General features: G+C 44.1%; 1 protein-coding gene across 11 annotated transcripts in view; it reads right to left on the reverse strand.

Annotated features, from left to right (window-relative positions):
* The window catches only part of BCL9 (BCL9 transcription coactivator), a 94629-nt gene that overhangs the window by 19262 nt on the left and 50783 nt on the right, over window positions 1–24584 (reverse strand). The window contains exons 1-4 of one of the 11 annotated variants that reach the window (XM_083498533.1): window positions 16256–16439; window positions 7056–7142; window positions 3992–4031; window positions 1160–1242 (exon numbers count right to left, since the gene is read on the reverse strand). The gene's annotated coding sequence lies outside the window, so the exon portion shown is untranslated. Of the gene's footprint in view, window positions 1–1159; window positions 2349–2696; window positions 4032–7055; window positions 7143–16098; window positions 16117–16255; window positions 16493–16599; window positions 16816–16853; window positions 17105–24584 lie in introns of those variants that run through there. The other 10 variants (XM_083498524.1, XM_083498531.1, XM_083498525.1 and 7 more) reach the window with 10 other exon arrangements.

The raw sequence follows: 24584 nt of genomic DNA on the forward strand, positions 1-24584 counted from the left end.
TAGATCCTTCATGCTGCTGCTATTGAAAGGGTGATCACAAATGTGTCATCCCTGGATCTGTAGCTGATTAAGCAAAAATATTACAGCCTACTGCGCCAGCCAAGTTTCAGTGACTGATATGTAATTTCTGAAGAGATCTAAAACTTGATTATGACCTAGACCTCCTGCTGCAGCATTTCCCAACTGGGGTACAATTCTAGAGAAAGGTTGGGTCAATATTATTTTTAAATATTGCATGTATTTTCAGCATTTTTGTATTATGTTCCAATTCCATCACTGTCTTCGTCACCTACTATAAGATACAGAAAGTTGCTGTTATCTATAAGATATGCTATGGAAATGATTCTACAGTGCTAGAAGGCAACTCATAGCCAAGCTACTGAACAATAGCTGGAATACCCTTTGAAACCAAGAGGCGAAGAAAAATAGAGCTCAACTGATGCAAAAACCCAAATTCTTTCACAAAGTATTGCTAGCTTCCTTGAGTCATGAAAACTGATGGCTCTGCTGCCTATCTTCCTTTTTGTCCTTCCTCTCTCATTTTTCCCCCCTTTGTCTTGTTCTCTTTTGTGCGGTGACTGTGTGCATTGGAGTGAGTGAGTGTGTCTGTATACAAAATAAAACTTTATCAAAACAGATCCTAGACAGAGGAGGAGTCTAGAGATGGCACACTGAAGAATCTAAGATGGAAATGCACAGAGTTCACACCTTAGAAGAGGCACTTCCACATTCCAAATAGGAATGCAGTGCATCTGCACAAATATGACAACCCACTTCTATTTCAGCAGCAATACCCCAACAGATGGTAGAGCAGCTCATGCTGAAGCTGGAAACCTTACTGGAATCAAAGCAGAATGCAACCCAACAGTATATTCAATCCCAGCAATAAACCATCACACACAGTTCAAGTGAGCAAGATCTACATAGCAAAGTGCAATATCTACCGAGGGCTCCTAGAAAAGACCATTAGTAGCAGTAGTGGTAGTAGTTAGAGGCTTCTGATTGGAGACCTGTGAGCAGTTGTGGATAGAGTAGTAAGCTGAAAAGCACAAAATTGTTAAACTGCCTGTTCAACTAGACCTGAACCTCAGCAAACTAGTAATTGCTAAATTGGGATTAGGCTCATCTAGCCCTGAACCTAAACAAGATGTGTACTTACCTCTCCCACCCTGCTCTGTACAGGAGTGTTTGGGTGGAGAATTAGAGTCAGAGTAAATGTGCGGACACACATGTAAAAGCATCCTGCCAAGTATACAAGGAATAAAAGAAGTGACTAAACTGTAGTCCAGATCCAGCATAGCAAACTGCAGAAGTTGCCCACCAACTCCTTTGACCTTAGCACTGGAGTAATGAGTGGCTAGGGAAACCCAGCCAGATGGGCGGGGTATGAATAATAAATTATTATATTATTATGAGAGCAGAAGTAGTCAGATAAAGGACTCTGCCTGCTATTTAAGAGACTGATCTCTGAAGCACTTTATCTCCCCCTCTCAGTGCTGTGGAGCCCTGCCTTGGAAATAGGGGAAAGGGCTGTGTGCACACTAGCATGTCTGAGAGTGTGCTCAGTGCCTGTATGTTGGGTAAGCATGCACACATGCATATTAAGTATGCACAGGGCATTACCACGGCTAGCATGTGGCCCTCAAGATGGGTGGCTAACCAACAATGCAGCCCTCAGGTGAAAAATATATTGGCCACTGAATGTGCTATTTTCATTCAAAATCTTGGAAAAGATGCAGCTATATTAAGCCACTCTCTCTTATGAATCAAAATCCCTGGTTCGCGACAGGTTAAAATTACATCATGCAAACTTTGGAAGTTGCAGGTTTCCTTTATGGCAGACAAAGAATAAAGGTTCCACAGCACACAAAGAGAAGAAATATTCTCTCCCACTCAGTGTACCTCTTTTCTCAGATGATTAATAGAGTTTGAGTTGGGCAGAAGCAACTGTTAAGAATACTGGATGATGAATGGCCAAGGGTTGATATCTCTGACATACAATGTCCTATGATAAAGATCTATAAGCAGAGACTTCTGTCAATAGTTCAATAAAAAATACATTATGACAGACACACACACACACACACACACACACACACACACACACCCTGGTCTGCAAATGCTCAAAGTCCATGTTATACAGTTCCCATACAGTTCTTTAACATCCACAAAATATACCAATGAGGTACGTAGACTTGGAAGTGTAGTCTATATGATCTTTTTTTACAAGTATGTGGCAGTTTAATTGCTTCTGCAACACAGTCTCCTTCAGAAGACATTAATACACATCTCCAATGGAGACATTCCATGCCATGTCTATCTAATACTGACTTTTCAAGAATAAAGGGCTTTTAAAGGTAAAGGTACCCCTGCCCGTTCGGGCCAGTCTTGCCAGACCCTAGGGTTGTGCGCTCATCTCACTCTATAGGCCGGGAGCCAGCGCTGTCCGCAGACACTTCTGGGTCACGTGGCCAGCGTGACAAGCTGCATTTGGCGAGCCAGCACAGCACACGGAACGCTGTTTACCTTCCCGCTGGTAAGCGGTCCCTATTTATCTACTTGCACCCGGAGGTGCTTTCAAACTGCTAGGTTGGCAGGCGCTGGGACTGAACGACGGGAGCGCCGCCGCGGGGATTCGAACCGCCGACCTGACGATCGGCAAGTCCTAGGCGCTGAGGTTTTACCCACAGCGCCACCCGCGTCCTAGAAGACCTATAAAAGAAAAATGATAGCAGAGGAATGTAAAGGTGGCAGCACACAGGGAAGAATGCAACAGGTTTCTCTCCATCTTGGCAGCTCACTAAGTTTCAATGCAGAAGGTGTACACAACGGGCACTTTAAAACTGTAATTTTGCCTGCTCCCACAAGATAGATAATACTACATGCCAGGAAAAGGTATTCCATTTTTAAAAAAAGAATATGCAAGTTTTCAAGTTACAGAATTTGTCACTCCATGTAATCATAGCTTGTATGCAATAGAGATGTTAGCTTGGTGAAAAATGCAAGTAATGTAGGGATCTGTGTGTTTCTTAACCGTGCAACTGTGTGTTCCAGTTCTGCCTGGTTGGCAGGAGGGTGCGGAGAAGAGAAAGCTGGAACCTTAAGATCCTAATGGCACAATGAAACCAAGTCTACACAAAAGTAAGTCTGACTGAATCCAGTGGGGCTTATTCCCAGTTAAGTAGGACTAGGATTGCAGCCTAAATCCCCTATGTTGAGAGATATTGAAAAAATGTGCATATCAGGAATGCTTTGATTTCATTTCCTTGCAGATCCCCCACCAAAAACCAGTCTCTTCCAAGGTTCAGGAATTGTGGGTGGGGGTCCTGAGGAGGAAGGAAAATCCCTGAAAATCAAGAGGGGGCACCATCTCCAAAGTAGAAAGATACCTTCACTCTTATTATGGGGCATGCCTTCCTCCTCAGCCTCCTCATCCCACAGCTTATTGCATTCAGCAGGGTAGGAAAGCCTGTTTCCTCTAAACCTGTTCTACAGGCTTTTCTCTGGATCCATCCCACCACCCCTTTACAATTTCTGTGCATTAACCTCAATTCTCCCCTTTAACTGGGAAACTGGAACAAACATCAGATGTGATGTAAGCAATGGCCATTACAGGGACAAGAATCAAGACTACTGGCTTGCACTGCTGTAGCTAGCATGTGATCCAATGCCCGAGAGTTAGAGCAGAGATAAATGAAGACTATGGCCAAGATTAAAATCATGAAGAAGATTCATTCATTTATTTTAGAAATATCTATCTTGTGCCAATTACCATAACTTAAGGCTTTTGTTAACGCTTGGCAACGATCTCAACATTGCTCCAATACTTTGCACATATTTTCTTTATGATTTTAAATTTATAGAATTGATTTGTGAAGCACAATTGTCTGTATGTTGATGCAATGTAACTTTGAAAATTGAACAGTAAACAATATGCACAGACAATTCCATCATTCACATTTAAAAACCACTAAAAATAATTAAAGAGTACCTTGAGCTTAAAAAAATAATTCAAGCGAAGAGGTTTTTGCCTGTTGAAGGATAAATGCAAACAGGTTTTCAAAGCTAGTGGTTAGAACACCAATATAAGTAAGATCAGTTGTCTGAACAGGTGGATAACTTTGACAGTTTCAGCCATGGTCTGCTTCAAACTGCCTGCCCTAGAGATAGATAAAAATTTGATTCTTTGACATACTTGAGGCACTAGCCAACACTTACTGTCCAATACGCTGAGAATAGATGGGTGGATTCAACACCACCTATAAAAGGAAGTCCTTGGACATTCAGCCCTGTGACTACAGCATTTAAAACAACTGCAATATCAAAAGAGGTAAATTATCTAATTAACAGATGTAGTCTCTTGCCCTAGCTTTAAACATCAGCAGTTTCTTCGAAGTTTCAAGTTGATGGTGAACAGTCTCCCACCCCACTGTTTTCACAGTTGTTTCTGCTGCTTGGATAGCCAGTCACTTATCTTACTGTAATGTACAGATGCTATGGTTGTGTTCAACAGCTTCCCGCAACTGCTACTGATTTAGTGCTAAAGATAAACAAAGGATACATATTTTCAAGCTGGCTTCTGCAAGCATCCTGGGGGACTCTGTGGTTTGGACTTTACTACCTCTGCCAACCCCACCAATTTCCCAGTCTGCCATTTGAACTGACAGGGACCTGCAGTTCCTTCTGTGATTTGTGGGATCTGGGTGCAATGAACCAACATACCCAACACCCAAAAACCCTCCAACTGGAAGGGAGCCAACTTTTAGCCTGAGGGGTGTGTGATACTACCTTGTGCCTTGTATCATTGTTCTGCTTGTACACAGTTTAGAGCACCCATGAAAGATGGGGAAAACGAAAGAGCCAAACAAATCTTATTGTGCACATTGTAGGACTGTCAGTCTGAATTCTCATCTACTTCCATATTCAGATGTTACATTCAATGACCAGACTAAGATAATTCCTTTAGTCCAGATGGATAATTTGCTATAAGGCACTTTAACATGGATATTTAAGCAAATAAAATTGTGTGATAAAGGTTCAGAGGCCCCAAACCTCAAAATAAACAAGGAGTTCCTTATGCAAGGATATTTGACTTTCCTAAGAAGATATGGATAACAGACCCATACCAAAGATTAAGCCATATGGTAAGGACATGTACCCTCAAGGTAAATATTAACTAGCCTAACATCTGCTAAAGGAAAAACTGTCTTGAGAGCTACTGCTGAAGTTCTTCATCAAATCTTAAAACTCAATTATAAAACAGTTTCAAATAACTAGCAGAATAAGCTATGTTAAGACAACATTTGCACTGTTCCTTTTGTCAAAGGGTTCCAGTTTCTTCAGTAAGGAAACCTAACAGCAGAATGTTATATTTGCAACCAGTAAGTGGACTACAGCTTCTTTAAATGCCATCCTACCCTCAAATACATTTACAATATATTTGGGGGAAAGAGGACTCAATATCCATCCCTTGTTTATTAGTGCTTTAAATGTTGAGAATAGCAGGATCAATTTCATATGGGGGTGGGGGAGAAAAGAGAATGATTCCCCCCCCCAAGCTTAGAGTGGCTCATTAAAAGATCCTACAAGGTATTTTGAATAAACACCCTGAATTATACATTAATAAAGAGGTACAAAATTTAGCTGAAGTTCAGTGAAATCACATTCTCCAGAGACTGAAAATTTGTCCATCAACAGTCAACCTCCTAAAATTCTGTATCAAAAGTGTGCTGTGATAACTATTACTCATTATGCTGAAATCTTCTCACTGCTATAGCTGGAAGATGTTACACTCAAATTCTTGGCCAAGAATAAGCAATTGCAATCCATACAAAACAGATGTGACAATAGCTCCAACTTGGTAACAAGACATATAAATACCTTGTGGTCTAGTGTGCCTGTTTAAATTACAGGTGAACAGCAGTAAAAGAGCAGTGTAAGAATGTCTGAAAATCCGTAAGTAGAATTTGAAATCAGAAAGTTCACAATATGCTTCCTTCATACCTATAGCTGATATGTTAATTATAAGCAGTACCATAATAAATATCCTCTTTTGGATTATGTGAGAACTGACTTCTTAAACTGGCCTAATAGTGGGCTTTCCTGTAACCATAAGAACAAGCTATATTCTAAAACTGGGATGGGGAACCTATTGCTCTTCAGGTGCTGCTGGCACGGCCAATGGTCATGGCTGGTCCAACAAAAGTTTTGGAGGGCCACAGGTTGCCCATCCCTGATTAAAATTAAAAGAGCAAGTATGTAACACTGGACTGGTTTGCATGACACTGTAATCTGAAATATGGCTTAGCAGGGACCATGCAAGCATGCAGACTCCCAGAGGGGATCTTGCAGGCACTTTACTGCTCCCCAGTCTCATGGCATGTTGAGCTAAGCCAAAGTTTGGCTTAGTGTGTCACCTGAACCCAGGCTCATGGTTATATTTTCTCCTCATTATCAAAGGGCTGGAGCCAACAGCAGATTTCTGCTTAATTTCTGTGTGGCACAGGAGCAAAAAAGGACCAGGGAACAGCAAATTGGCTGTGAGCTCCTATACATTCACACAGTCCCAGTACACCATAGTTTGGCTTACCGGATTGTTGTGCAAACCAGGCCACTGTCTCACATAAGAACATACAAAGCTGCTTTATATCAGTTCAAACTACTGGTTCACTAGGCAGTGCCATCTATTACAACTGAAAGACACACTAGATCCTCAAGGAGAAGGTCTTTCCCTGGTTATTTTAAATCTGGAGATGCTACAGGCAGAATCTGGGGTCTTCTACATGTACCACCGGGTACAATGCAAGCTTTGATAACAGAAAAACCAGCCAAATGTGCACCCCCCATTTGTAGTACTAACTCCACAGGCACTAGTGAGCGACAGATTAGAGCACACCATGTTTCTCAGCAAATATCAATGTTATCCTAAAACATAGCAACTGAAGACAAAACACAGTGCATTTCTAACAGATTAGCATGCAAATGAAGGTTCTTTGGAAACAGAAAACTACAAGTCAAGATATAAAATTCTATAAGGAAGAAAAGTGTGATCTTACCATGATCGGAATATTAAACAAAGTACAGCATCAGTTCTGGGTATCTTTGAGCAGTTCGTCTCACGAGCACGTCCAGCATTTAGTTGTCTAGGAGAAAAGGATACAGGAATGTAGTAGGTATCTCTACTGAACGTAAAAGCTATGGATCACTACAGATGTTTAGAGCTGTATAAACAGTAGAGTCAAAGTAATCCTGAAGTATCACTACTTTGCTTATGGTTCTGTGATCAAGAAAACCGTTTTCCTAACTGGGACTTAGGTTAACTTTGTCATACTCATGTAATAAAGATCAAGAATATAGACTTTTACTTTTATTTTTTGGTAAGGAATTTAAGGGAAGTGGTGATTTCAGATTCCTACACAACAGCACTAAGTTTCAACTGCCAAGCCCTGTGCTACACTGTTTAAAAAGCACCACCTTCAGCTACTAGATGTTCTGCCATTATCATCTCCCATTTCTAAGCTTTTTGTACATAAGTCTTATTCACAACCACAGGAAAACTTGCTTTGGCTAAAATAAAATGCAAGCACTCTCACCGTAAAGGGAAGCAATGTAATCTAAGCAACATTTCATGCTGTAATCTTGGCCACACGGGTATCTAAGCCTCACATATGGCCTGGTTCTGATAGTATGGCTAAACCATGGTTTAGCTCTTAGGGCTCTGCCCTGGGTTCACAGACTCTCCTCTCTCTGGAGCTCCAATTATCTCCTCCACTTTCCAGTTTATGGAAACCACAAAAGAAGAATATTGCTTAAGGTGGGGAGAGGAGAAAACATCCATGTGCAACCCGAAGTCTAGAAATCTTAGCTGGTCTTGCTAGCCAACTTGGTCACCAAGACTTTTCTCCTCTTCTCTATGCAAGGTCAAGAAAAATCCCCTGCTCTTCAGACCTGCAAATATAAATGAAGCTCAGGTGCGGGGCTGTTCCTGCACTTTGGCCTTCAGCCCCAAGCCCAGATTTGCAGAAATCAGAGATGATTCCTACAGATGAAGAAGCCCAAGGTGCACACAGCACCATCAGTAGTCTGGCCTAACTTCTAGAATGATCCCGCTTCCCCCTGATAGCCACTGTGGAGAAGTTGTTTGATTCAGAGTAGGATTGCGACTCTGTTCAACAACCCACCTCAATCAGCCAATAACTGTTTCTCCACTTAACTATATCTGTGAAACCATGTAGGGTTAGGGAAATAAAGTGGGATATAAATACAAAATAGGTATCTAGAGCTTGTTCGTGCACTAAGAGCACTTTGGAAGCCAAGGAACAAAGAGACAAACCCAAATAATCCTTTCTAGATATAGAGAAGGGTGCAATAATGTTCCCTTTTCCTTACTCTGCTCCATGTAATTCTAAAGTCCAGCATAACTGTGGAGACATATCCATGTTCCACCAGTAGGGCCAAGAGATTTATCATCCTCCGCAGAGGATGATGGACCATTCAACATGAGCAGTGATGTTATGGCTCCCTATAGGCAGTTTCTTTGAAGAGATCTCAAGATACGGTAGTTTCAATCAGGACCCCCCCCCCCAAAAAAATAAACCCATAAAAGACTAGTAACTTCTGCTAGGAAAAAATAATTCAGCTCCTGGAAAGAAGCTTTCTCTAAACATTTTCACAAAAGGAACATGCCTTCAAAGGGAGTGATTCTGGAGCTATCATAGAAAAAGTCCTCCCCAGCAGTCTCTTAAAAGAGGGCCTGTTCAACAGGTCAACTATCATCCAGAAAACCTTAAACTACCACAAAATAATTATGAAGGAGGCTTCAACTGTACTTCCCTCACCCAAGCAAGCCAATACTCCTCTACATCTTTCAATCCTCTTCACTGAAAGGAATATTTATTTTATTTAACTTAACTTATAGACCACTTAATAAAAAAAATACCTAAGAGGTCCACACAGCAGAAATTCAACTCCTCTCATGAGGGACACACAAGTACAGTGGTGCCCCGCAAGACGAATGCCTCGCAAGACGGAAAACTCGCTAGACGAAAGAGTTTTCCGTTTTGGAGGTGCTTCGCAAAACGAATTTCCTATGGGCTTGCTTCGCAAGACGACAATGTCTTGCGAGTTCCTGCGGGGTTTTTTTTTCCTTCCCCCCACCCCTTTTTCTAAGCTGCTAAGCTGCTTATCAGCTGATCCGATCAGCCGATAAGCCGCTAAAAGCGCTAATCCGCTAATCCGTCAATGGGCTTGCTTCGCAAGACGAAAAAACCGCTAGACAAAGAGAATCACAGAACGGATTCTTTTCGTCTTGCGAGGCACCACTGTAAATGAAAGGGAAACTGGCCTCTCTCACTGACCATCCCTTTAAAATAAATAAAATAATATAAAATAATACCCTCTACTTTTCAAAATCCTGACAGCTTCAAACAAGCCCATATCAAAAAATTATGGGTAGACCCCCTCTGAGCACCATCACCTCCAGCAGGCAAACATCAGCTCTCACCAAAAGGTCTCTTACACAGACCAGAAAACAAACCCCTTCTCTTCAAACACATAGGTAAGATTGGCACATTACTTAACTAGTCAACAGTCAATTGACTATGTATTATTTGACCATGGTCAAATATTTTCAATATTCCACAAAACGATGATGCTTGAAAATTTGGCCATCTGCTTATTTAGCACAGCTGCCTTTTTTAAAAAAAAAAAGTTTTTTTGTTTAATAGCTGCTACTATATAGTTTTATTTCTGTCTTCATTTTTTTGAAGTACTGCAACTGCAGGTTGGCTGTTCCAGGATAAAAGCCCAAGAGAACTTTTCCGTGAATTGCACGCAATTGTAAAAGCGTTGCCTAATACCACTGAGTTATACTTTACATGAACAGGTCGTTACTAAAGCTGGTATAAAAAGTGGCAGCCAAGATCTATTTCACACAGCACACCAGAATGACACCTATTCCCACACCAACCTGCCAGTGTCCTGAGAATTCTGCTGAAGCCCTTCTCCAGGTGCCCCCAGTGGTGAAGGCATGTTAGGGGTCAGTGGGAAAGGGATTGAAAAGAAAGCTGCCAATACTGTGGTGCCTTTCCAGAAATCTATGGTGTGACCACAATTGGCAAACTCTGTACAACTCTTGTCACTGCACTGTAGAGTTGGGCAAGGTGAAGAAAAGAGCCACAAAAATTACCAGAGCGCTACAGCAAGACACCTATAAGGAACAGCTACAACATTTGAATCCAGTTGGTAGTGGAGTGGTGGAAGAGTAAGGCAGGCATGATAAAAGTGTAATAAAATTAAGCACCAAGTAGAGGAAGTGAATAGAGAGAAGTTTTTCCTTCTTCTCTCATAATACTAAAAGCAAGGGTCATCCAATGAAGCTGAGAGCTGGGAGATTCAAGACAGACAAAAAAAAAAGACTTCTTCACAAAGCAGAGTTAAACTTTGGAATTCACTGCAACAAGATGTATTAATAACTACCAATTTAGAGTTTTAATTAGTTTTATCTGCCATGAATTTGTCTCCCAAGGGTTACTAATCATGACGGCTACTTATGAGCTCCAGGATCAGAGGCAGCAAGCCACTGAATACCAGTATCAGAAGAGCAGAGAGTGCTTTTCTGTTCATATCCTACTTTTGGGACTCTGGGAGGCATTTAGTTGGCCACTGTGAGAAATCAGATGCTGGATTAGACAGGCCTTTGAACTGATGCTAAAGGGCTCTTCTTCTTTTCTTACACAATCACAAAGGAGTTTGCTTTTTCAGCATTGGCACCCCATTTATGGAATGTCGTCCCTAAAGTGGTTTGGCATGGCACCTATGCTGCACTCTTTTCAGCACCAGGCAAAAGTTTTACTCGCCCAGGCATTTAAATTGGCTTTCTTTGTAGTTCTGCTTTTAGGGGTTCTATTTGATATCATCTTCTAGTTGTTTCTCATACTACAATATAATTTGATTATACACTGCCTTAATATACAACCAGGATAAAGGATGGTATTTAAATGTGTGTGTGCGTACGTATGTATACTTCTCTTAAATAATTAGATTAATATTCAGTTATGTATTATCCACATGCTTGTCCTATAGTTCAGACTGCAATACTATGGTCTCTTGGAGGGCATCTGAGGGGCTTTAGGAAAGATCAGATCTACCTCTCCAACATGAGAGTGAGAGATCCAATGTTGAGGCCTTCTTATTTAACTGCAATGAGTCTTCCAGCACCCTGGCCCAACCAACATCCAACACTGGATGGTCCAAGAAGGAATACGGAAGGAAGGAGCTGGGATCCTGAGTCCTCCCAGTCTCCTGTCACACACCCAAACCAGGTTTGTTTATTTATTTAAGTAACACTTCTGAACATGTTTAAATCTCTTCTTCCACTCCCTCTAGTAAAAATGGAAAGGGAAATGTCAAAGCAGAAAAACACAGCAGGAAATGGACGGAAGAACCCAAAGGCCTTCCACCACTCTCACTTTCATCCTGCTAGCTCAACTCGCAGGATTTTCAATTAAGGCAGTTGAATCTCCTTTGGATTTTGCTCCTCCCCTAACATTAGGATTGCAGTCTTAATCACTAAAGCAAATCAATGTATCTTCCAGATACAGCAAGTTAAAGGATTCTTCTCTATGTAAATGAAGAAATGATTTGCTCATTTATCAGATATGAATACTTGCACAAAACACAAGCTTATGTTCACCTGGTGAAAATAAGTTTCCCTTGTCTGTTCAGTTACTATCAAATATTGTATTTTTTTGTTTTTAGGAGGGTGGAGCTAGCCCAAGGCAGAATGAAACAGAAAGGAGCAATACTGGAAAAAAGAAGAAAAGAAAAAAATGCCCAGTGTGCAGATTCCCACACTTAGGCTGCAATCCTAGACTCAGCTGCTGGGGAGTAAATGCCTTTGAATGCAATGGGATTTACTTCTGAGTAGATATTACAAGACTGCACTGTCTTGTGCAAGACTCAAACTGTTATAGGAGTTGGTTGTAAGACACAACCTATATTGAATGGTCTCTGTATAGATGAAAAACAAACTAAAGCATGCAAAATTTACACAATGTGACAAAGTCAATGAAAGGAGGCCTGGTTGTAATAATGAACCACTGTAGATACCGGTAATAATCTAGTTGTAAATCAACAAGGTATACTCATCAGATTTAGGAAATATATGAAGTTGTATAGGTCTTGTTCCTTACTAATTTAACTCAGTTCACTCTGTTACTATGTCAGGAAATTAACTGGAAGCTATTGTGGCTCACATGGCTTCCAATTAGTAACCTGGCACAATTTAAGGTTGTTAGTAACCTGGCACAATTACCTATGAAGCTCAAAATAGTTTGCAGCCAGGTTATTTAATGGAACACATCCACCCACACAAGTCTTCCCAACATTTAGGATAATCATCATATCCCCAGCTCCATGTCCTTTCCATTCAGAGCCATGGATGGTAGGATGATTGGTGGGGATAGGACAGGGTCTTTTCAGAAGTGGTGTCAAGGCTACCTTCCCCAGGAAAACTAGTTGGGTCACACTCTCATAATCTTTAGATAGATGATCAATATCTTATTTTAACCTGGTTTTTGGAATCTTTTAACTTTGCATCCTACTGCTACAAATGATTTATTGCTGGGTTTTAATACTATTTTATTACAATACTTTATGTTTTTAATATATTGTAAGCTCTTCTGGGGGCTCTTTTAACCCAAAACATGAGATATAAATATTCAAAAATAAACAACTTGCACACAAAAATAAAATGCCAAGAACACAAATCCAATTCTCAAGCTTGGAGCTTATGAAGAAGTGGGAGATTTGTCTCAGCAGCTGCAGAGTGCTTTGGAGATGTTCTCAGGCCCCTTCCACGAATCCTTAAGGCCTCTCCTTAGCTCTAAGCAAGGGACCCCATCACTTGAAGCAAGGGCATGGTGATAATGTTTGGAAGCCACAACTTTTTGGGTGGCCACACAAAATTCGTATGCCCCTGACAAACTGAACTCCTTTGTTTTTGAAATTAGAAGCCTCAAACTTGTTGATTACTGAAGTATCTTTTTTGTTCTAAAAAGATTAATGCTTACACATACTTGTAAACTATTTAACCAATCGCTTTTTAAAGGTCAAGGGCACAACTATAATAATTAGATAGCCTATAGAATGCTGTCAGATGAAAGCACAGTAGGCTGTGGTAAAGGTAGAGAGACCCCTGACCATTAGGTCCAGTCGCGGACGACTCTGGGGTTGCGGCGCTCATCTCGCTTTACTGGCCAAGGGAGCCAGCGTACAGCTTCCGGGTCATGTGGCCAGCATGACTAAGCCGCTTCTGGCGAACCAGAGCAGTGCACGGAAACGCCATTTACCTTCCCGCCGGAGCGGTACCTATTTATCTACTGGCCATTTGTGCTTTCGAACTGCTAGGCTGTGGAGCACCCATTAAGGGTAACACCATGCCTCAATTCAGCTGCTCACTGTTACCTGGAGGGATTGGGAAGTGCAGAAACAATAAAGTTTTTACTTCCTCTAGTCAAAATGAGGTGCTACTGCTCAGCTAAGAAAACAACATGACTAGTATTAGTTTGGCAACTCCCTCTTATCAGCAACCATTTCACTTCACACACACCCCCACACGAGGTCCCAGGTCACTCTTATTTGGCTTAAAACCATAAGTGAGAACAACAAAAATCCTGAGCATCATTATTTAAAAGTGCAACATCTTCCAAGTTCAATAAAGATAGTCCATGTTCACCATATTTTAATACACATGACTCATAAATGCAACATCTAACTTGACACCAAAAGAATATGTCAAGTGACACGCTTTAGATAAATGTAAATCAGTGTAAACTAGCTGCAGCTCTTCTGCTGGATCCCCCCCCCCCCAGCACACATTGACCAGGTTGCTGAGCCCTACCTCAAGCTAAGCAAAATCAAGTTTATTTCAAGTAGGAAATAAATGTACAGTATGTTGAATTAGTTTTACATTCCAAATTTGGTTTATGGACCAAAAATTTACCAGGCAGTTTTGAGGAAAACTAGTTCACATTCATGACACTATTCCAACCAACTGGCTAAATTTCATTTCATCTGTAAGCTGAATGGAAGAGCCATAATAATGAGAACATACATGCCATTTAAAAGCATTTCTTAACACACCACACTCAGACAACAGTATTCAACGTGATATATAAATGAAGTTCTTAGCTTCATTTGTGGAAGTGCCCTCAGTTCCCCTCAGATAGAAAGTACTAAGGAACTACCCCTCCAGGAATCGCTGCAATGACTACAGACTGTGTACACTTGAATATATGAATTAAAAATAAAGCTGAATGGAAGCAAGTGATATTTGTGGATGATATGATGTGCCCACGCTGCTATACTCCAATGTGCTTTTCTTTTAACTACTTTTACACAAATGTTTTCTACCTCGCCACCATTTTACAACACATTAAAATAACTCCAGTTTCAGTGCGAACCAAAATAGACATTTTTTCCTCTCCTCTTAACACAAGTTGATGGACTGCATTTTAGTCAGCCTACTCTGTTGTTTATTTAAATGGAGCATTAGTTTAGTAAGAAAAAAGTAGCAAACAGGGAGGTAGAATAAACTGAACGCAAAGATTGACAAACTGAAGTTAAGATAGCACACCAGAGTATTTAGCATTTCAGGGGAAAAACCAAGTTCTCTTTGTAGATGCTACATCAACATTCAAGTGACCTAAAGACCAGACTCAAGAAAGGCTAGGAGAAAAAGGCCCTACTGAATTGTGTGGCCTCTCCTACCCAATTCAGCTTTGAAACTCTGTACTAATTCTACATATCACAGGTCAAAACTTAGGAGCATGTCTGTCTCCCCATTTACAAAAATGGTTTTGGAATGTAAGAGCAATTAGTCTATTACTTTAAGACCAATGCATAGTATGATCTAATCTGTATGTGGTTTTAACTACAGAACTAAAAAATGACTGAATGTGTAAATTTCCAGGGTGGAGATAACCTCAACAGATTTGCACCATCTACCTACGCATGCAATTAAGCAAACAGGGACTGACCAATATTCACAGCACTTCAGGAGAAATTATCAAGCCCCTGATTTTTATCCCCCCCCCCCCAAGATCTACAGATCCCTTTAACTAGCAATGTGGAATAGTACTCCTTGCAGACTGGGCATCTAGTTCACAGTCCCTCTGAGGGGAGCACTATGCTCTCTGGTCATGTACAGAAAGACCTCTTAAACAGCTCTGCACACCTTACTTTCTTAACAGCCTTGCGGAGGGTCACCTACGGCCACCCCATTGTATGCACTGGATCCACAAACCGTTTTCTTACCCCCTTGCACTTTTATTCTTCTGAACTGCCCCCTAAGGCCCATGGCGACTGCCTAGGTAGCCCAGAAGACACAAACACACACTCCGTCCCTCTCCTTCCCCCCCCCAACCTCAAAGCCTAAAGCAGCTCCTCACCTCCAGAAGCATCTGCAAAATCCTCCCCCTTTCAGCGGCGACCCACAATAGCAAATCCCCTTATTTAACTGGAACGGGGAGAAGGAAAACGGGGGTGGGGGAGTGTGAAGCGTTCCTTACCCCCAAATTCCCAGGCTCACTCCGTTCCTTCCACCCTGTTTTCCTAACCCAGGCTGCCTTCCTCCGTTACCCACAGAGACGCACGAACCCCCCCGCCCCAAAGGGCTGGCATCTCCTGCCCAGACACCCGCCTTGCCACAACACGCACACCATCCACACACACACCCAAGCGCATCCACATACTACTCCGTGTACACAGATAGCCCACCCGCCCCCCTTTTCCCAGACTCAAGGTTTCTCTCCCCCCCCCCCCAGGCCGTTTGTTCTTCCCCTCATGCGATGGACACGCCTCCTCCCTCCGGCCTCCTCCACGGCTCTCCTTCCAACCCGCCCCCCCCGCCCGCCTCGGGCGACTAATCGGAGCCGCCCCCACCCCCGCCTTGCTTTGCCAAGCGCCGACCCCTCCCGCCTCTTTCCCTCCCGCCCGTGCCCCCACCTCACGCTCCCCGCACCCGCCCGCGCCAGGTTTTTCGACCAGCCCCCAAACTCCGAAACTTTCCCCCGAACAGGCAGGCAGGATGGCGGTTACCCGGCGGCCCCTCGTCCTCTCGCCGCGTCGCCCCCCCCCCCAGCACCACCTCAACACACGCGCGCGCACAGCCCGCCTCCCCACGGCCCGCAGTTTCCACGGGTGCCGCTGGCACCATGCGGAGGATCCTCCTGCCCGCCTCCCTCCGCACGCTCACCGCTCTTGCCCACCAAGGGCGGAGGGGCCTGGCCCGGCCGGGGGGCACCTCTCAGCCCCGGGCAGGAGGCGGCGGCGGCGGCGCAGCGTCTCCCCCCGGCGACGGCGAACTCGCTCCTTTCCCGCAAACACACACAGGCTCCATTGTCCGCCAGCCAGCCAGCCTCCCCCCTCCTTCTCCTCCTCCCCCTCTCCCACATGGTACCGCCCATCGCCCCTCGGCCTCCCTCCTTCTCTTGCGCGCCCCCCCCGTCCGCTCCCCGCGAATGAAGCAGCCTATCGCGCGCGCGCTTCCCCCAACCCCCCCGGCCCACCCAATCAATGGAACGTCCCCTCCTCACTCACGGGCAGACTTTGACTTCTCCAAGCCATCGGGGCCGCCTCGCCTCCCCAGCAACGGGAATGGTAGTGTCCCGATGGAGAGGAGAGGGGGGGCTAGATCCCCCCCTTCCCTCTCTCACGGAATGGTATCAACTGATTCCTTAAAGAGACAGGCCTTGAATGCATGGGTCCTTCCTCCCCTGTAAAGCAGCACCGCCCTCACCTCCCTCCATTCATCCTGGCACCGCCCCCGCAATTAGCATAGGCCAGCCTCATACCTCAAGGTAGTTTTCTTTCCGCCGCCTCTTCCCTCTTAAAGACGCAGCCACCCAATGGCACTTCTTAAAGCGACATGCTGCCCTTTAAAAAAAATATATTCTTTCCCCCCACCGCACACACACACACCCCGCAAAGCCATCTCCACCAGGAACTCCTCGGAGCCAGCCTGGAATCTCGGCACGTTTATTTCAAGGCATCAGAAGGCATAGAAGTGTCTCTGTGGCAATGCGAGGGGGAGGCACACGTCCCAAGCCTAAGCCACACCCAGGCAGGGCGCGCACACACAAAACACACACACGGACGCTCTGCACACTTCCCACACCTCAGGGCCCCTCGTCTCCCAGGTACGGCAGCCGCGCCGCACGCTGCAAAAGCACACACGACACCTCGCCGCGCTGAGATGCGTAAGCCTGAAGCAGGCTCTTACCAAAATCGAGAGACCGGGCGAGTGAGGCAGGGAGTCGGGCTGCGGCGCAGCACAGGGCGAACACACGTTCTCCTCCCGCCTCCACTTGCCCCCCCACCCACCCACAAAATAGCAGACACTGGTTTAAAGAGCACCATCCATCTCAATTGCAGGCGCACAAATTGGATTTTGCAGAATTAAAAGCCGAGCTCTCTGGCCGGGAGGTCGGGGTCGTCGTATTAATTCAGGAGATGCATTCCATCTCGGCGATCGGGCGGTCCCCGAATCTGATCGGCTCCCAGATTTATTCTCTCCTTCCAACCTCACACGCCCGCTCCCCCGTCTTGTGTGCCCTATTACATAAACCCTGCGGGCTATCAACAAAACCAAACGCATCTCACGCTTTAATTTTGCTAGGTATTCTCCAGATCCATTAAAATCTATGGAATTGTGCTCATTGGTTTCGATAGGTATGTGGATTGCACCCGTATGACACTTCGTTGGCAAAACAGACATAAAAAGCCAAAAGGCGGCGGGGGAACCATGTTCATATTGATTTAATACAGCTCCTCTTGGCCTGTGGATTGTGGCTAGCTACAGATATCCACAAACCACAGTGGTTATAATGAATTTGCAGGGATTAGCTTCCAGCATTTTTAATTTCCACACGTCTTTACAATTAAACGGCAATGAGATGAAATGAGAATTTGTGCCTCCTTTTCTTGTCTCTAGGAGGCAGGAGACTTAACCCTCTCCACCATATACTCTTACTAAAGTTCAATTCTCAGGTATAACCCCTAACATATTTCCTCCTGTTTCCTTTCCTCACCCTCACCTTCAAGTGGGAATTTTGCACCTTACATTTGCCCATCCCCTCTCAAACCCACCCCCACAACAAAGAGATGGAAAACAGAATTGGCACTAACTTTTGTGAATATAGCTGTCTTTCAGAAGGCTGTCTTTCAGAAAGCACAGGTTAAAAATCTGTTGCAATAATGATAATATTTAGTACTTGTGTTGCACTTTATAGTGTTCCAAGCACTCCATGTACATTGTGATTCTTGTTACACTCCTCGAAAGTAGGTCAGCATTATTACACCCATATTGCAGATACAATTTCCATATCAGTTGCCTGTATCCACCCACTAAGTTTGCAGCTGGGGCAACCTCTTTGCACAGTTGACACTATTGGATAGCAGATCTCCTAAAATAATTTTATTATTATTAATTTTTATTTTTATTTAGTTTGCTAGTTGCCTTACAAAGACAGCCTGGAGGCAACATACTAGAAATCTGAAACAAAATGTTTTTTTAAAAAACACACAGACACACATAAAGAATTAAGATTATAATGTTTAAAAGCATATCAACTTCATTTATTTAAAATGGGATTAGATATTTTCATGGGAGGCAGGTCCTTGAACAGGCACTAGCCACAATTACTAAAGCAAGCTTCCCAATTCAGAGACGACATTCCTTTGAATATCAGTTCTTGGAGGGTAGGCAAACAACAATAGAACTTTTGCCTGAATGCCCAGAACTGTCTGGTTGACTACAGTTGGAAAAAGAATGCTGTACTAGAAAGACCCTTGCGTCTTTCCAGCAGGGCTCCTGCATTCATAAAACCAGCGCAACAAGCAAGGTTTATATGCTAGTTTTTAAAGAAGCACTTTTTTAAAATGGTGTTCTCTATCCTCAGGCTAAAGAGGTGGAGTGCTTTCTGTCACCTCACCATTCCCCCACCTAGTTCCCAATTCATTTTGATGCATGTGTAGGGCTTTTTCAGTGCTGGCACCCCATCTCTGGAGTTCACATGATCTCACAGAGGTTTGCCAGATTCAAGCACTGCACTTTTTAGTGCCAGATGAAGGCCTTTTTATCTGCCCAGGCTTTTTAGAAGTTTATAATTGCTGTTTGATCTAACAGTTTTAAATCCTTTTTGCCTCTGGCTAATTTTGGCTTTATTGTTCTGCCATTTACAGTTATTCGGTGGCTTTATGCTATTATTATATTTTCATCTGGTGGCAATGCAATCACTAATTTACCATTAGATATTCGGCCAAACTTATACAGTTATTACACCAGGAGGACACGCATGACCATAATGCCACAAACCAGTTCCTTGTTAGTTCACAACTGTCTTTTCGTTTTCAAAAGCGATTTCAGTGTGGTACTGTTCAATTAGCTGATTTGTCTTTATAAACAATAACAGTGAGAGGTTTTTGTTATTGCAGTTTTGGCACATGTTCAGGTTTCTGATGATGCAAAAGCTAACTTCACAAGAGAGTTCACTCTATGCAGAGTAGTTTGCTGACATTGGCAACAAAGTTGTTTTTGAAGTCTAAGTATGCACTGAAGCTACTATTTATCTCTGGGTTCATGGCAGCATCTTTAAATGCCCAAGGACGTATCCTTCCAGTTCAACCCCAAATTGAAGCTGGATTGGACCTCTGATTCAGAAACTGTCAGGACTTTTGTGGCATTCTGCAGAGGCCACATATAGTTCCACAGTGCAGAATGGACAAAATAACCCACCAAATAACTTGCTCTCATAGAAAGGTCTCTCTACCTGTCATTGTAACCTGAGCTCTTCTTAATCGTGTCTAACAGAGCCCTCAAATTAGGCCAGGGCCAGAAATACACCTCTGCTGCATGGCCAGGAGAAAAAGGGAACATATATACAAAAAATATTAAAGATGCATTAGAATAATAGACACTCCCACAGTGTCCCAGGAAACACCACCACAGTCTAACAACAACAACAATTTATTATTTATACCCCACCCATCTGGCTGGGTTTCCCCAGCCACTCTGGGCCACAATTGGGGACTGTACTGCCACCAGTGGCCACATGACCTCCCCCCCCCCCTCCAATACAAGGAGCTAATGGCAATGTAGAAATCCCAGTCCACCCTGGCACACACTCTTACATCACCACGAGAACAAGACACAAAAAAAGCCCACAGCTTGTAACCCTGTTACAGGCAGTCCCAAGGCAACCTCACGGTCAGGGGTTCAAATCCCCTTATACCATTCACACACACTGTTTTAGCTACAAAGCACAAAGAAAGAGAAGGAGAAAACACACCCACATAACGCCCTGGGCAGAATGACTGCAGAGCAAACACACAAACACACACAGAGAGAGAAAGAGAGAGAGAGCTCCTGAATCAAAGATTTTGAGACCTACCCAGAGAAAGGAAAAACTTTTTTTGCCAAATAGCTAAGGGGAGGAACCAGGACAGGCAACCAAGGCAGCCAAAGACACACACGGAGAGCAGCAGCCTCCAATGGCTCACTGCACAGCACTGAACATAGGTTCGAATCCCCATGACGGGGTGAGCTCCCGTTGTTCAGTCCCAGCTTCTGCCCACCTAGCAGTTCGAAAGCACAAGTAGATAAATAGGTACCGCTCTGGCAGGAAGGTAAACAGCATTTCTGTGCACTGCTCTGGTTTGCCAGAAGCGGCTTAGTCATGCTGGCCACATGACCCGGAAGCTGTACGCCAGCTCCCTCGGCTAATAAAGCGAGATGAGCACCGCAACCCCAGAGTCTGTCATGACTGGACCTAATGGTCAGGGGTCCCTTTACCTTTTTAAGGAGGGCAGACAGTCATCTCAGGAGTAAAAGAGAGGGAGCTGAAAACTCTGCAAGGCAGCTCCCTAGCCAGTTGGTTACAGCAGAGCTCAGTCACTGCATGAGGTCTTTGTCCCGCCCCCTGCCTCCCCACCCCCACCCCCCACAAGCACAGGGGATGCATTAGGAACTATCTGCACAGAATGGCTCGTGTTTTGCATAGTGAAGGACCATGATTCAAATTAAGACACACACACCCCACCCTCATGCTAGAAAACAGGAGGGATGTTGGATCTCCATACAAACAGGAGCAGCACTGCATGAACCAATAGCCTTGTCCCCGAATAGAGCAATTGCCTTTTGGCCCATGATGTGGCCATCTCCCACCCAATGCTGCCTCATATGCCAACCCTGTCATGTAGCATCCTAGAAGGCTTCAATGCCCTTCCTGACCTCTTCTGCATTATACCCATCCTTCGCTTTCCGAACCCAGTAACTGCAAAATACACCCCCAGCACCAATCCCACTTGTGCAATCTGACAGACCCCAGGGAAATGGGGTGGTCGGGGTGGGGGAGACCCATATCCACCACCTTCAGCAAAGAAGCAACACATGTCGCAAAACTGAAATCCTTTATGGAACAGTATCCAGGAGGCAGGAGATTCTGAAAGGGAAGTCAAATGTGTGGAATGCCAGCCAGGCACTCTAGTAAGGTTCTTGTGCCTTGGACAGTGGCAGGCCAGGACGTTATGGCACCAGCTCCACGGTAGAAACAACTCCACCTGTTGCATAACTGTCTGTTGTGCAGTTTTCCAGGATACAGGAGCCTGCCTAGCACACATATGTTAACGTGAAAGAACAGTCAACAATATCTGGGTCATTGCTGCTGATCACCAGGATGGGCTTGTCGAGGTGTGGGGTGGACCTCTCTACCTTTGGGACAGTGGCCTGCAGAGAGCCCGGGAAGACAGAAAGAGGACAATGAGCAATGGTCAGCAGCTAGAGCATGTAGTCCTTGAATCTAGTTGCACAGCAGGTGATTATGATGCCGAGAGAATGAGTGGTGCTGTCTAAGCGCGGACCTGAGAAAAACAATACAGGCATATAGCTCCCCCTTGCAGATAGTAGTGAAACTGTGTGCACAAGGGCGGTTTGTTCTGCTCCGTGCATCTGGGCTGTGATCCTGCAAGGCAGGATCTGCCCAGTGATGATAATGGTGTTTGCCAACAGAGAGCTTACCTGCATGTGGGAGTGAATCTTTCTCCTTTGTGGAGATTACTGCTCCCCACGGTTAAGGGAGAAGAGTGCTAGAGCAAAGACAGTTTGTGCAAGACACAGTATTCACTCATGGCAAAGTGGCTGGGCGAGACAAGGGAAACAGCTGTAGCAGTTATACATGATAACAGGTGTTCCCCTTTCCCTTGCTTACTTGTGTGATGCTCTGTTTTGGCACCCCCAGTTTTGGGAATGGAGTCTGTTTGTGTCTGGAGTCCTATGCTGAGGTCCTATGCTGTAAAGGTTCTATGCAGAGAAGTGCTATCAATGAGCTCAAGTTCATTCACGTAAATCTGCCTTGTGGAGACAGGCTGCTTTGCACAAGGTACTATCTTTGTGTGCAAAGCACCCTTTTCCCCATAGTTAGTCATCACCAGAGATCTTTCTTGTGAGCCATTAGCAGGCAGGCAGCTGTAGCTATTTGCCCTCTCATCTGAGGGCTTGGATACACTTCCGCCTAGAAAGCAGAGGTCCAAGCAGTTTTGCCTTTGCCCCACAACTTCCCCCTAGAAAACTCACTCTTTAGTGATAAACTGGAACAAACTGCAATCTGTGGAAAACCCAATTGCCATTTGCTCCTTCAGTGCTAAACAACGGGTTTCCCCAGAGGAAAGCGGTGGGCTAAATCAAAGTCTGGATAAGCCCTCAGTTGTGGTCTCCCTCTGTGACAGTGGTTGCTAACCGGTGGGCTATAGTTGTGCCCACCCCCATAAGTTTTCTGTGGCTTCCTAATAATGCATCTTTAAATATATATATATTAGTTTTAAAAACAAAACAAAAACAAACTATAAGTCCCTCACTATGATGCCAAAAGGTTTTGTTGTCGCTGCACAAGGAGTCTCCAATTTTTGTCCATTTTAATTTTTTAAAAGACATTTTAATTATTACTTTTAAAAGAAATCTCCCAGCTTTCATAGGTTCCCTGATGTGATTCCCCAATTTGTCATAATTTTAATTTTTTTTAAAAAAGGTATTTTTCACCCCTATTTCTACTTAGAAAAGAAATAGTCACACCCCTTTTAAAAACTTTGGCCATGTCCGCTTTCATACTTTCATCACTCCCACTCTGGCGTGTGAAGCCCTCCAGAGGGTTGGCCATCAGTCAACTTAAACATATTTGTCTTGGGGCATGTGCAAAAGTAGTTATCAAATACACAATTACCCCATCCAATCACTGAAGGAACACAAGAAGAACCTGCTTGACCAGGCCAGTGACCCATCAAGTCCAGCATCCTGTTCTCACTGTTGCCAGCCACATGCCTATGGGAAGCCCATGCACAGAACCCGAGTGCAAGAGCACTCTCGTCCCCTGCAGTTCAGAACTCAGCTGGTATTCAGAAGCATACTGCCTCCGAAAGCGGATGTAATAGCCCCCTGGGGTTAATAGCCAGTGGTAGCCTTATCCTCCATGGGCTACTCTTTTAAAGCCGTCCAAGTTGGTGGCCATCATTGCCTCTTGTGGGAGCAAATTCCATACTTAAATTATACACTGTGTGGGAAAACTACTTTTTTGTCTGTCCTGAATATTGCAACATTTAGCTTCATTGGATGTCCACAAGTTCTGGTGTTCTGAGGGAGAGAGAGAAATTTCTCTAACCACTTTTTCCATGCCATGCATAATTTTATAAATTTCTATCATATCACCTCTTATTCGCCTTTTCTCTAAACAAAAATGTCCCCAAAAGCTGAAACTTTTCCTCACCCCCTTTGATCATTTTGATTGCACTTTTCTGAACCTTTTCCATCTCTACAATATCCTTTTTCAGTTGAGGTGACCAGAAGTGCACATGGTATTCCAAACGTGGTCCCACCATAGATCTGTATACTGCCATTAGGATATCAGCTGGTTTGTTTTCAATACCTTTCCTAATGATCCCTAGCATGTAATTTGCCTTTTTCACAGCTGCTACACACAAGGTTGACATCTTCATTGAATTATCCGCTACAGCCCCAAGGTCTTCTTCCTGGTCAGTTGCTACCAGTTCAGACCCTCATGAGTGTACCTCAAAGTGTGTCATTCTACACTTGTTTACACTGAATTGCATTTGCCATTTTACTGCTCATTTACTCACTTTGGCTTTGTAAAGCCTTTCTGTTTATTGGCCACCTTTTTAAAGCAGGGGTGGCCAACCTGTGGCCCTCAAGATGTTCTTGGTCTTCCATTCCCATCAGCCCCAGCCAAAATGGACAATGGTTGACAAGGACTGGTTGGATGCAGAGTGGGAGGAACCAGCAAGGGAAGAAGGCTCAGAGCCCAGTGGTGGCGGGACAACCATGAGTGGTCAGAGGGAGAAGACTGGGAAGAGGAGGTGTTGGAAGCTGAAGGGGCAACAGGGCATAGTGAGCTGGGAGTCTGTTCTAGGGAGAAGTCAACATTCAGAAGCTGAAGCTGGCAAGTGAGAGGAGGAAGGTCAAGAGGCAGAGATGAGTCAGGCTGATCAAGAGTCACAGGGTTCTCCCTTTCCTGCTGTGC

Source organism: Podarcis liolepis (assembly GCF_965112155.1).
Source record: "Podarcis liolepis genome assembly, chromosome: 4".
Taxonomy (NCBI): Eukaryota; Metazoa; Chordata; class Lepidosauria; order Squamata; family Lacertidae; genus Podarcis; species Podarcis liolepis.